Raw genomic sequence first — 13,720 nt, forward strand, 5'->3', positions numbered from 1 at the left:
TGCCAATGTGAAAAACCTTCCATCTAGGAGAAGATGCGTTTGCTCTATTATCTCTCTGCCAGAGTCTCCTAACCTCTGAGGCTCCTCTCTCTGTTCTTCCTGTCCGGATTTAATGCCCCGAGGATTTGGAGCCCAGGTTTTGTGTTGGAGCCAGCTCCTACCTGCACACCCACCAGAGCAGATGGTGTGCATCTCAGCAGTGTCATATTAGTGGCTTGAAGTCAGCTGTGGTGGGGGTCTTTACACCACAGAAATGGGCAAATGCTACCAGTAAGGGCTATTAGCCCCTGGAGAACGTTTTGTCAGTCATTCGCCAGCTCACCACTGGGCAGATAATCTGCTTGGGGCATGTCGCCCTAACTCAGGGCTTAAGCTGAGCAACACTTACCCCCCAGGCCAGGGGCCTAATACAAATGAGAGATGCGTAAATGATGCAAATGATGAGTTTAGGTTAGTCTTCAGGAGCAAAATATGAGTCAAACATGGTGACAGGACTAGCTATATAATTTTGGGGACCTAGTACAAAATGAAAATTCAGGGACCCCTGCTCAAAATGCAGGGGGAAAAATGTGCCATTAAAGTACTAAAATATAAAATAATTTCCTTTCTTCTGCTGCCTCTATGTCTCAACCAGTACTTGCTGCCTGATGTCCTATTCCCTTGGGTATGGGATACTCCTCGTGCAAGTGAGGACCCTCAAAGGTGCTTGGGGATCCTGCCTCAGGATTCTGCATTCAACCTGCCACCTGTTGGGTCGCTCCTTTCTCCAGCCAGATCTGCAGGCCTTGATATCGTGGCTCGGGGCAGGAAAGTCAATTTCCCCTTCTCAGAGGAATGCTGCCTCCACCCATAGGGGAGGGGTGACCCTTAACAGATGGCAACCTCATGGCTAGGATGGGAGCAGGTGAAGGGCTTGCCCCAGGCCAAGTGGCCTGCTGGATGCCAATTCTGGGGGTGCCACCCTGACCCTCCCCCCAAGGGCAGAGAGTCCCAGTGGTTGCTGGGTGGGCAGGCAGGGAGGGAGAGGCTGGGCAGGGTCGGAGCCCCAGGGGGTGGGGAGCAGGCTGCCAAAAACCTATCCTAAAGAAGCTGTAAGGTGCAAGAGGCGGGGGCCTGTATGAGCCGAGGCTCCAAGCTCCCAGATCATATTCCACTACCCCATTGAACTTCACTTACAAAACAGAAGATGATTCACCACAGGGCATTAAACCACAAGTACCAGGCCTTTCTGAGCATGGGAGCCCTGTGTGACTGCACTGCTGGCCTGCTCACAGAGCTGGTCCTGCATGGTCATATGGCTAATGCTCAAAAGATTTAGTTTTGCAAGACTTGCTCCTGGCGGGGTTGCCTATTTCTCCTCAGTATTTGCACTCCAACTTGGAGTGCCAACACTGCTAGCTGAACACCCATCATGGGCAGCAGGGGTCCAAGGGAATAGATTCAACTCACGCCTGCACAAAAGTAGGACACGATGTAGCCATTATTGATTTTCCTATAAAGAGTGAACTTTCTATTAAAACAATAACATAAATTATTTAACTAAACCGCACATAGAAGTCTATGGTTGTATATAACCAAGACAGACAAGCTCAAGTAAGCCCTTGAAAAGGGACTAGAGAGCCCATACCTTGTGCCACATGACTTGAGAGCTTTGGGGTCACAACTTAACTTAATAAATCTGTTTGGTTTTTTTCCTCTAGAGCGTTGGGATTATACATGCTCCTATTCCTTCTGTCTCTGCAACTGCTTTCATGGCAGCTTGGACGTTGGAAGCCACTCTATTTGAAATTAGGGCATTCTCAGCTGGACACGGTGGCTCACGCCTGTAATCCCAGCACTTTGGAAGCCTGAGGCAGGTGTATCACGAGGTCAGGAGTTCAAGACCAGCCTGGCCAAGATGGTGAAACCCCATCTCTACTAAAAATACAAAAAAAAAAAAAAAAAATTAGCTGGGCATGGTGGGTGCCTGTAATTCCAGCGTCTTGGGAGGCTGAGGCTGAGAATTGCTTGAACCCAGGAGGTGGAGGTTGCAGTGAGCCGTGATCATGCCAGTACACTCCAGCCTGGGTGACAGAGCAAGACTCCATCTCAAAAAAAGAAAAGAAACTAGCGCATCCTCAATTCCATCCTAGTGATCCACTCACACCTTTTCACCTCTCTTTTTTTTTGTTGTTTTTTACAATAGATGCCCACAGCATCTAGGTGCTTTCTCAGGTACAGGCTGTCCCCACTGTATTTTTTTCTGACTTGGTCAGAAAGGAATGAGGCTGGATTGGAGTGGAGGCCAAATGCAAAATGCTACTCATTTCCAAGATGTTGCATAAACTTGAGACAGCAGTTCCTCAGAAACTATGCTCCAAACTTCATTCAGTAACTCATTCCCCCACTGTTTTCCTGGCCTTTGTAGAAAAGTGATTTTTGCCTTGAATGGCTAATTATTATTGGGTAAATAGCCAATGCTCCTAGCAGCTTGAAGCTTGCTTCAGGTCTTTCAGATTTTTAAAGGGATTTTTACTTGTCCTCTAAACATTTAAAGTTACAGTACATTTGAAAGAAAGAGAATGAGTTTTTAAAAAAACAGTAAGTTATACAGCAGTTCTTTTGAGTGTGTGCTTTCTTTTTTGGAGACCCTGGCATGAAAAGAAAAGCCGTTTCCTTTTGCCCAGGAGGAAGGTGAAAGCCTGACTCTGTTGACCCCAGAGAGCCTGTTAGCATCTCTGCCTTTTGTCTCTGGCTGTCTTGGGTGGAGGGCGACTGTGCATGGGGTTAATTGCCCAGTCATAACTCTGGTCGTTAAAATTCAAGAGGTGCGCGCTTGTAAGACACTTGAGGTAGATGAACTGTCCTGTAACTTTTTATATATGGCATTCCCCCACCCCCCACCCCTTCGTGTTCCCACACTACTGTTGGCCTAAGCCAATTAGAACTTCCTAAAGAGGCCAGGCTATATCTCTTAGCTCTAGCTCTGTTGGGAGGCCCAAGCCATGTCCCATCTGGTCCTGAGTTAACTCTTGCTCCAGCCACAAAGTGTTTGTTTTTTTAGTTAAGTAATAAAGCCACCTCTTTCTTTCCCTGTATGCACACAACCAATTTAAAGTGAGATTTTTTTTTTTTGTTATCAATTTTTTTTCTCTTTCCCAGTGCCTTTCATGCTTCTTTTTGAAGGGGGCTGGCTCCTTTTGAAGTTTATCTTTGATTCAATAATTCACAGTGGTTGAGCTTGAGGACTTTTCCCTAACTAAATATAAACAAAAGCTCCCCTTCTCTGAGAAAAAAGAAGGGCCTGAATGATTCCCTCCTTCATACTGAACAGCAAGTGGCCTCCGTATTGGCTCTGTCACTTGGTGTTCTCCACTTCCCTGGTGTTGCCATCTTGCAAACATTTGGGGGAAAATGGAGAATGATGAAACTCAATCTGCCAGCACCTCGGGAGGGCAGCATTGGAGTCGATCTCCCATCTGTGGGGAAGCTCTAATTTCACTGGCTGTGCTCCTTCCATCAGTCAGGGCTGCAATCCACACAGATCAGTTTCTTAGCACTGAGAAATAAACCAGCAGAGCCCACAGGTAAGGTGGTAAGGCAGCTGTCAATGGGACAATGTGGAACAACAGTGGGAAATTTTGCTTTATTTAAATTGGAACAAACAAGACTTCCTAAGTTCTTCTCTCACTTCTATCTCCTCTCCCCATTGCCTCGGGCATAAACTGGATATGATCTGTTAGCAGTGGCGTGCTGGAGCTGGTTTGTACCAAATTGTGAGAGCCAATTGTATATACCTCGTTCCAACTCTCAGTTCAGTGACATCACATTGGTAGCTTAAAATCAGCCACCATGAGAGTATTTACACCATTGAAATTGGCAACTGCTACACATTAGGGCTTTTCTTCTTTTTGAGGGGTGGGGGTGGTTCACCAGCTCACTATCAACTCAGTGCTTGGCTCCCACCTCCATCTGTGTGCCATTCCGTAGAGCAGAAGCTAAAACACCACTTTCCCCAGACTCCCTTGCAACTAGGGTTCAGGATGCAGACTAGTTTCTACCGAGCAGAGGTATGTGCCATGACTGATGGAGATTCAGAAGATGGAAGTGAGGTGGAGATCCTATTTCTGTACTTTTGGCTGGCCTTCTGAATGCAAGCAAGGTTATAGAGAAGTGGAATTTTCTATGTGGTAGTAGATGTGGTAGTAGTCCAATGTCCAGCTTTGTAGGTGATGAGAAATGGTGGCAGCAGCCAGGCTCTGCACTCTAGTTTCCTGAACTGGGTACCAGCAGCTTTTTGATCCATAGATTGTGGCTCTAGCTATGTTCTTGAGCTCCTTAGTGCCATTGCCAATATCTGATTCCAAGTTTTCTGATTGTGACTGAGGGAGTGGCTCCCCTGGAGGGTCAGTCCTGGGAATCATTTCTGGAGAGTCAGCCTAAATGCCTTCATAGCCCTTTCAATGATGTACTTCACATTCAATTCCCTGTATTAAATTGCTTTCTGTTGAAATACCCAAAGTGGGGTCGGTTCAGTTCCCTGCAATGAACTCTGCCATTACTCTGTTTCTGGATTCTGCTCCTGCCATACCCCCTACTAGAATGTTCTTTTTGGGCATGCACACACAAAAAAAAAAAATCTTTTTTTTTTTTTTTTGAGATGGTGTTTCATTCCTGTAGCCTAGGCTGGAGTGCAATGGTGCAATCTTGGCTCACTGCAACTTCCACCTCCCAGGTTCAAGTGATTCTCCTGCCTCAGCATCCCCAGTAGCTGAGATTACAGGTATGTACCACCCTGGCCAGCTTATTTTGTGTTTTTAGTAGAGACAGGGTTTCGCCACGTTGGTCAGGCTGATCTCGAACTCCTGATCTCAGGTGATCTGTCCTCCTTGGTCTCCCAAAGTGTTGGGATTACAGGTGTGAGTCACTGTGCCCAGCCAAAAAATCATCTTTCTTGATAGATTATAAATCTCTTGAGGGCAAAGAGCAGTGAAATGAAATTTACTCACAGCATAATACACCAGAGGTGCTCAATAAATAATTGAATGCACAAATGAATGAAATGATTAATAGATGTATAAATGATACTAGGGTATTATCAGATCTCTGACTCCAAGTTTCTGCTTAGCTCTGCTCTGAGCCATTCTCCCCACATCTACCAGCCCTGGGCTCAAACTCTAACTCTGCACTCATTTTGTGACATTGAAAAAGCTACTCTGTAAGCAGTTTCTTCATCTGTAAAATGGGGCCAATGTTAATGATATTTAGTTTTCAGGATTATTGGAAGGATTAAAACCACACAATTGGCCAGGCATGGTGGCTCATGCCTGTGATCCCAGCGCTTTGGGAGGCTGAGGCAGTTGGATTACCTGAGATCAGGGGTTCAAGAGTGGCCTGGCCAACATGGTGAAACCCCGTCTCTACTAAAAATACAAAAATTTGCTGCGTCTGGTGGCATATGCCTGTAATCCCAGCTACTTGGCAGGCTGAGGCAGGAGAATCGCTTAAACCCAGGAGACAGAGATTGCAGTGAGCTAAGATTGTGCCACTGCACTCCACCTTGGGTGACAGAGCTAGATTCCCTCTAAAAAAGACAACCACACCATTTGAGGTTCTTGCCCCAGCCACTTTTCATTCACCCAGCCCAGGGCCAGGTACTGGAGTGTACTGCCTGGAGTTAGGTGTCAACCTGTGTGAATCCTGCCTCTTGTTCCCACTTGCTTTGGGTCCTGGGGCAAGTTAAGATACCTATCTGAATCTCAATTTCCTCATCCTGAGCTCAAGCAACCCGCTCACCTTTGCCTCCTAAAGTTCTGTGATTACAGGTATGAGCTACTGTGCGTGGTCAGGACAAACTTATACTAAAAAAATTATTCATTGTTTATCTGAAATTCAAATTTCGCAGCCCAAGTCACATGGAAAGTCCAGGTATTGGCACTCTGATAGACAGCTAACCTCCCAGATGACAGCTGGTTTCAACTGCCTGTGCTGTGCGGGCACCATCTTGGATATCCAGCCCGGCTGAATCTCTAGAGGAATCCAGCCCTGGCCAGTTTCTGACTGCAACTACATGAGAGACCTCAAGCAAGGGCCACCCACGTGAGCCCACTCAATCCACAGAGCTGTGAGAGACTATCATAAATTGTTGTTTTATGGGATGGGGTTTAGGACCCAATACTCCAAAATACGGCACCTTGGCATTTGAGAAAACCACAGAAGCAGGTAGGACTCTCTGACCTTCTCCCACCCTTTTCTCCTGAAGCAGGCCATAAAACCTGGAAAAGAATTTTCTGACTTTCCCTGAAGCAGGTCATAAGACCCTCATGTGAGAGGTGCCCTTTTAATAGCCAGGAAAAAGGAATGTCTTCATCTCTGAAGACACAGGGATGCAGAGAGGAACCTGAATAAACAGGCTTGCGAAGTTCCTCTCCGCACCGCGGTTTACCACCATTGGATCACACATTCTTTGTGCAATCATACTTCTCCACGACCAGCCATCTTGTCATCAAACCTAAGCATAAAAATATGCAAGTTTACCCATTTCTTTGGGTTTTCATTTCTGAAGGCTCCCACGTCACGTAAAATGTATATGAAATACATTTGTATGCTTTTTTCTGGTTAATCTATGAACCAAGTGATAAATGAGAAAAGAAATCTTTTCTCCCCTACATATGCCTTTGCGTTTTAGGGTGATTTGCTATACAGCAATAGGCCATTGAAACAGGGAGAACGGCCTTCTGGTGGATATGACAAGTATTTTCAAGGGCATAGAGCAAGACTTGCTTCTCTGCTACCACCACCCCTTCCCACCTTTTTAAACTCATTTCTTAACCTTTTGATACCACTGCTTGTGAGTGCAGAGTTTCATATTCATAAATGTCACAGTGTAGTGGTTAAGGGCAAAGGCAGGTAAGTCAGAAAAATCTTGGCTTACATTTTGACTTTGTGCAAATTACTTTACTTCTCTAAACCTAGAATTGCCCATCTGTAAAATGGCAATGATGGGTCAGGCACAGTAGCGCACGCCTGTGGCACAAGCTACTCCAGAGGCTGAAGTGGGATGATCACCTGAGCCAGGGATTTCTGGGCTGTTGTGTGCTATGTTGGTCAGGTGTCCACACTAAGTTAGGCATCAATATGGTGACCCCTCAAGAGCAGGGAACCACAAGGTTGCCTAAGAAAGGGTGAACTGGCCCAGGTTGGAAAGGGAGCAGATCAAAACTCCAGTCCTAATCAGTAGTGGGATCTCGCCTGTGAATAGCCACTGTGCTTCAGCCTGGGCAACATAGCGAGAACCCCGTTTTTTAAAAAGTAAAAAAAAGATTTAAAATAAATGGGAAAAAAATAAAAAATAAATAAAATAAGGGGGAATGATGGGCTAGTCAGTTGCTTAATCAGAGCACCGTTGTGAGGATCACATAAGAAAATATAGTGCCTGGCACATAATACATGCTTAATAAACACTAGCTGTTATTATTATCAGTAATGACATCCCACAATGGCTTTCATAAACAACTTCCATCTAACTATTGGCAGAAAGGAAAACCACTGTTTGGTTGTTTTGGATCGGAAGTCATTACTGTGGTAGAGATACCCAGTTTGTACCTGGTGCTTGGCTTATAACCCCAGCAGCTAATCACCTGAGTCACTTTGGAACACATTTATACTAGTTGAGCTTGGAAAATTCATTAGGAAGTCACATGATCAAAAATTAATGACTTTAAAAAAATGATTTAGGTGGGTGTTTAGTTATCATTGTCTCAGATTAGAAGAAAAATCTCCCAGTAGAGATTATTGTAACGCTGCTTGATGGCCTGGAACCATGGTGGCACCTCCACTCCGTTGCCGCTAAGTAACCCAGCCCTTGGGGGCTCCTTGACAACTATCTGAGCAGAGGTAGGGGGTGTTCTAGTTGGAGCCAGGCTCTGAATCAGCTCATCCTCACAGTAGGAGAGTCCTACTCCCAGCTTCATTGAATGCCAAATCTTCATTTCCACGCCTCACTGGTAACCCCGAGAAGTCATGTGCCAGAAGTCAGGGAGAAGCAGTTTATGGAGAAGTTTGAAAGCATGTGCTGCTGCTTTTCCTCCATGTGGGTAATTCTTCACTTTTCTTGGACTTTCGGACACCTTGGAGAATCTAATGAAACCTATGGACCCAGTTCTGGAAAAAGTGCACAGATGCACACACTTTTGCTTACTGTGCCAAGAATTTCTGAACCCCTGAATCCTGGTGCATGGTTTCCAGGCTAAGAAACTTTGCACGAGATATTCCAGAGTTTGTCCCTTGTGAAGTCACCTTAGTGTAAGACCCCTGTTAGTTCCCACAGGATGGTTTTTCCTAAACAGCATCATTGCTTTTGTTGCAGTATAGTAATACGGTGGCGTGAGGTTAAGACAGTCTTGTGTATTCTCTTGCCCTGTGTGATGTGAGGATGTTGTTTGTGTTACTATATTTATCATAATCTATGGCAAAAACTTGCTTCCTTGATCTCCATGTTAGGAATGACTATGCTTCTCCCAGCTATGCTTTGTTTTTATATCACTGACTCGGCTCAGTGATATAAGTCACAAGGCAACTCAGCTTCCCTTCTCCCCTGGCCTGCTGGGGAACACAGCCTCAAACTTGTGTTCTGTCTCCAGAGAGCGCAGTGTGTTTCATGGCAGGTATTTTGTGTAATCACCTCACTCTTGGCTCCATCTTATTTTCTTCTCCTTGTTTTCCCTTTACTTCATTTGTTCTTATTTACTGCTAATTTATTTTATGCTGTTTTATTGTACGCATCTTTGTAAACCTTAAATACATTTTTGGAACAAGGCAGATATGAATCAATAAAAACGCATAGTAGCTAAAGGAAGCTCTGGATAGCTTTCTTCTTGTGAAAACAATTGTCCCTGAATGTATAGGCCAGTTTCCTGGGGATGTGGAGGGCAATTGAGAAGAGAGGTGACAGAAAGATTGAAGTGTCTTTAAATGAAGAAGTGGGCCTAGCTGGGGAACCTGCCCTTGCCAGTATAGAAAAAATACAGGGCACTGCACTTGGATATTTTACTCGCATCTTCCAACTAAAAACAATAATCACAATCCTCCCCCACCCCCATGGGGAAAACATGTATTTTTAAAATAAGGTCACCTAAGAAAATTTCTTTTATTATGGAGAATTTCAAATACACCTGAAAGTAGACTAAACACTATAATAAGCCCTTGTGTACCCGTCATCCACCTCTAGTGACCATGAACGCCCTGCCAATCTAGTCTTATTCATACATCCCTTCTATATACTGTGATTTTTAATTTTTTTTTTTTTGAGACAGTATCTTGCTCTGTTGCCCAGGCTGGAGTGCAGTGGCATGTTCATGGCTCACTGCAACTTCTGCCTCCTGGGCTCAAGTGATTCTCGCACTTCACCCTCTCGAGTAACTGTGACTGCAGGCATGCGCCACCACACCTGGCTAACTTAAAAAAAAAAGAAAATTGTATAGACAAAGTCTCACTGTATCACCCAGACTGGTCTCAAACTCCCGGGCTCCCAAAGTGCTGGGATTACAGGTGTGAGCCACTGCACCCAGCTTAATTTTCAAATCAAAGCAAAATATACATACATAAATGCATACATATAGACACTGAAAATATATATGTGTGTGTGTGTGCGTGTGTATATATATATATATATATATATATATATATACACACATATATTTTGAGATGGAGTCTCGCTCTTGTTGCCCAGGCTGGAGTGCAGTGGTGTGATCTCAGCTCACTGTACCTTCTCCTGCCTCAGCTTCTTGAGTAGCTAGAATTAAACATTCTCCTGCCTCAGCCTCCTGAGTAGCTGAGATTACAGGCGACTGCCACCACGCCTGGCTAGTTTTTGTACTTTTTTTTTTAGTAGAAATGGGGTTTCACCATGTTGGCCAGGCTGGTCTCGAACTCCTGACCTCAGGTGATCTGCCTGCCTCAGCCTCCCAAAGTGCTGGGATTACAGGCGTGAGCCACTGTTCCTGGTCAACACTGAGTATATTTTTACACATTAAGCACAACTGTGTAACCAGCACTCAGAACAAGAAATTAAATATAATCAGGCCCCCAGAACCCCATCTCATGCCTATTCGCAGTTACTATTCTCCCCTCCCCCAAAGGTGACCACTCCACAGACTTCTAACATCACAGATGAGTTTTGCCTGTTTTTGACCTTTCTTTAAATGGACTCATACAGCACAGACTCTCAAGTCTTGCTTGTCATGTGCAACAACACTGTATTGGTAAGATTCATCTAGGTTGTGTGTGTAGCCAGTAGTTCATTCATTTTATTGCTGAGTAGTATTCTGTTGTGTGGATGTAACACAGTTTATCCACTTTCTTTTCTTTTTAGAGACAGGGTCTTGCTCTTTTGCCCGGGCTGGACTGTAGTGGCGTAGTCACGGCTCACTGCAGCCTCAACCTCCTGGGCTCAGGTGATCCTCCCACCTCAGCCTCCTGAATAGCTGAGACCATAGGTGTGTACCTCCACACCCAGCTAATTTTCAAATTTTTTGTAGCGACAGGATCTCACTATGTTGTCCAGGCTGGTGTTGAACTCCTAATCTCAAGCGATCCTCCCCTCTTAGCCTCTCAAAGCACTGGGATTACAGGCAGGAGCCACTGTGCCTGGCCTTATTTTTTATTTATAATCTATTTTTTATTATTTAATCAATTATTTAAGAAAGTTGCTATTGCTTAATCAGCCACCTAGTCTATAGTATTTTGTCACAGCAGCTCGAACTAAGACAGTACCTAAACATTTAAAAGGAAAAGTGACTTGATCCAAGCCCTTCACCAAAACAGCAATGAGTTTGGGTTTTCATAGCCATTGCTTGCTTATGCTATCATGAGAACAGGCATTTTTCACTGGAGTATAGAAAATACACACCAGCCTCTACTATAGAAAAGTCTGGACCTTCATCTGTAACAAGAACAGAGAGTAAAGAGTTATCAAACATATTTGAGGAAAACCAACATCGTGAAAGAGATGCACCAAACTAAACAAACAAAAGAACTAATCCCCACAGAATTCTCCCAGGATCTAGAGAGATATTTAAATGAAATAAAAGTACTATCCATAAATAGAGAGCTGACTGCTGTCAAAAGAATATGTCAGAGTTCTTGAAATTACAAAAAGTGCAATTGCTAACATAATAAGCTCACTGGAAGGACTGACCAGCCGAGTGACCACGGCTGAAGACTGAACAGATGACAGGACTGAGAGACTCTCTCAAAGAATGCAAAACAGATAAGAAGTTTTTTTTTTTTTTTAAGTGTAACAGAAGAATTAAGAGACATGGGGCAGGACCTGAAATTTAACTCTCTATCTAATAGGAATTCTCAGAAGCCAAGAACAGAGAGTCTGTTGGAGAGGAGATAATCAAAGTAGTGACAGAATAAACAATTTCTCTGAGCTGGGAAAAAACTTCCATCTTTAGATTTAAAGAGCAGACCAAATGCCAAACAAGAAGAATTATAAAAGGCCCGTCCCTAAAGGCATCAAGATTTCTAAACTCCAAGGGTAATGAAAAAAAAAGTCTAAATCCTCCAGAAAGATGAAACGTAGTAACCAGGTGTTGAAGACCTCAGCGGGAATGCTAGAAGACAATGGAGCAAAGTCTTGAAACTTCTGAGGACAATCATCTTGAGATCTGATACAACAGTATCAGTTGCAGTCCAATCAGGAAAAGAGAAACCAGCAATGACACCCTGTTGGAACCGGAAGCTGGAAGATTTTCCATTCCTCCTGCTTTTCCATCTCCTCTCTGTGTCTCCTCTTGATAGACCCTAAAAGGAAGGCAGCTGGGAAATGTAGTATGTAGGCTCCCAGCCCCAGCGCTATCGAGCTGAGTTTAAAAGGGCAGCTATAGTGCGGAGTGATAACGAGTGAATACCAGAACATCAGCCAATTAATATTCAAGTGGGAGGGCAAATTTAAAGATATTTTTGGGTATGAAAAGACTTGGGGCTGGGCGAGGTGGCTCATGCCTGTAATCCCAGCACTTTGGGAGGCTGAGGCAGGCGGATCACTGAAGGTCAGGAGTACGAGACCAGCCTGGACAACATGGCACCATCTCTACTGAAAATACAAAAAAAGGTAGTGAGACCCTCGCGAGGTCTGAGAGTCACTGGAGCTACCAGAAGCACCATGGGGCCCTGGGGAGAGCCCGAACTCCTGGTGTGGCGCCCAGAGGCGGTAGCTTCAGAGCCTCCAGTGCTTGTGGGGCTGGAGGTGAAGTTGGGGGCCCTGGTGCTGCTGCTGGTGCTCAACCTTCTCTGCAGCCTGGTGCCCGTCTGTGTGCCACGCAGGCCAGGAGCTAACCATGAAGCCTCAGCTTCCTGCCAGAAAGCCCTGAGTTTAGTAAGCTGTTTTGCGGGGGGCGTCTTTTTAGCCACCTGTCTCCTGGACCTGCTGCCTGACTACCTGGCTGCTATAGATGAGGCCCTGGTAGCCTTGCACGTGACACTCCAGTTCCCGCTGCAAGAGTTCATCCTGGCCATGGGCTTCTTCCTGGTCCTGGTGATGGAGCAAATCACATTGGCTTACAAGGAGCAGTCAGGGCCGCCACCTCTGGAGGAAATAGGGCTCTGCTGGGAACAGTGAACGGTGGGCCACAGCATTGGCATGATGGGCCAGGAGTTCCACAGGCGAGTGCAACGAGACCAGGCTCGGGCCATGGAGCTGTGCCTGGCTTTGCTGCTCTACAAGGGGATCCTGGCTGTCAGTCTGTCCCTCCGGCTGCTGCAGATCCACCTTAGGGCACAGGTGGTGGCTGGCTGTGGGATCCTCTTCTCATGCATGACACCTCTAGGCATCGGGCTGGGTGCAGCTCTGGCAGAGTCGGCAGGACCTCTGCACCAGCTGGCCCAGTCTGTGCTAGAGGGCATGGCGGCTGGCACCTTTCTCTATATTACCTTCCTGGAAATCCTGCCCCAGGAGCTGGCCAGTTCTGAGCAAAGGATCCTCAAGGTCATTCTGCTCCTAGCAGGCTTTGCCCTGCTCACTGGCCTGCTCTTCATCCAAATCTAGGGGGCTTCAAGAGAGGGGCAGGGGAGATTGATGATCATGTACCCCTATTCTCCCTTCCCTTCCCCAGTGTGTGGGGAATCTGAAGGAATGGAGAAGGGAAGTACTGAGGACCAAAAAGTTCTCTGGGAGCTAAAGATAGAGCCTTTGGGGCTATCTGACTAATGAGAGGGAAGTGGGCAGACAAGAGGCTGGCCCCAGTCCCAAGGAACAAAAGATGGTCAAATTGGTAGAGACATGATTAGGGGACATTAGGATTGGGGAAGACACTTGACTGCTAGAATCAGAGGTTGGACACTATACATAAGGACAGGCTGACATGGGAGGCTGGAGATGGGCGCCAGCTGCTGTGGGACAGGGATATGGAGAGGTCATAAACCTAGAGTCAGTGTCCTTTTGGTCCTGTCCCATTTCAGCACCCTGCCCTTGGAGTGGAACCCTCCTACTTTTCTTAGCTCCTACCCTCATATCTATCTCCCGCTTCCCGTCTCCCAGGGGACTAGTGCCAAATGGCCTCTCCCTGCCAATTTTGGTATCTTCTCTGACCTCTCCAGTCTTGCTTACTCCTCTATTTTTAAAGTGGCAAACATCCCCTCCGTCTTTCTCAAAGCACAGTAATGTGGCACTGAGTCCTACCCAGCCACTTAGTGAAGGGGGCCTGCGTGTTCTTTATTTTGGTCCCAGATCCTGGGG

The 13,720-nt window shown here is 45.8% G+C and overlaps 1 pseudogene across 1 annotated transcript; it reads left to right on the plus strand.

Annotated features, from left to right (window-relative positions):
- Positions 1-12,101: 12,101 nt before the first annotated feature.
- On the plus strand, positions 12,102-13,037 carry LOC108288141 (annotated as a pseudogene). The gene has a single exon (XR_005196645.1). The product of XR_005196645.1 is annotated as a zinc transporter ZIP1-like (transcript).
- The last annotated feature ends 683 nt before the right edge of the window (positions 13,038-13,720 follow it).

This window comes from Cebus imitator, unplaced genomic scaffold (genome assembly GCF_001604975.1).
Source record: "Cebus imitator isolate Cc_AM_T3 unplaced genomic scaffold, Cebus_imitator-1.0 Scaffold366, whole genome shotgun sequence".
NCBI lineage: Eukaryota > Metazoa > Chordata > Mammalia > Primates > Cebidae > Cebus > Cebus imitator.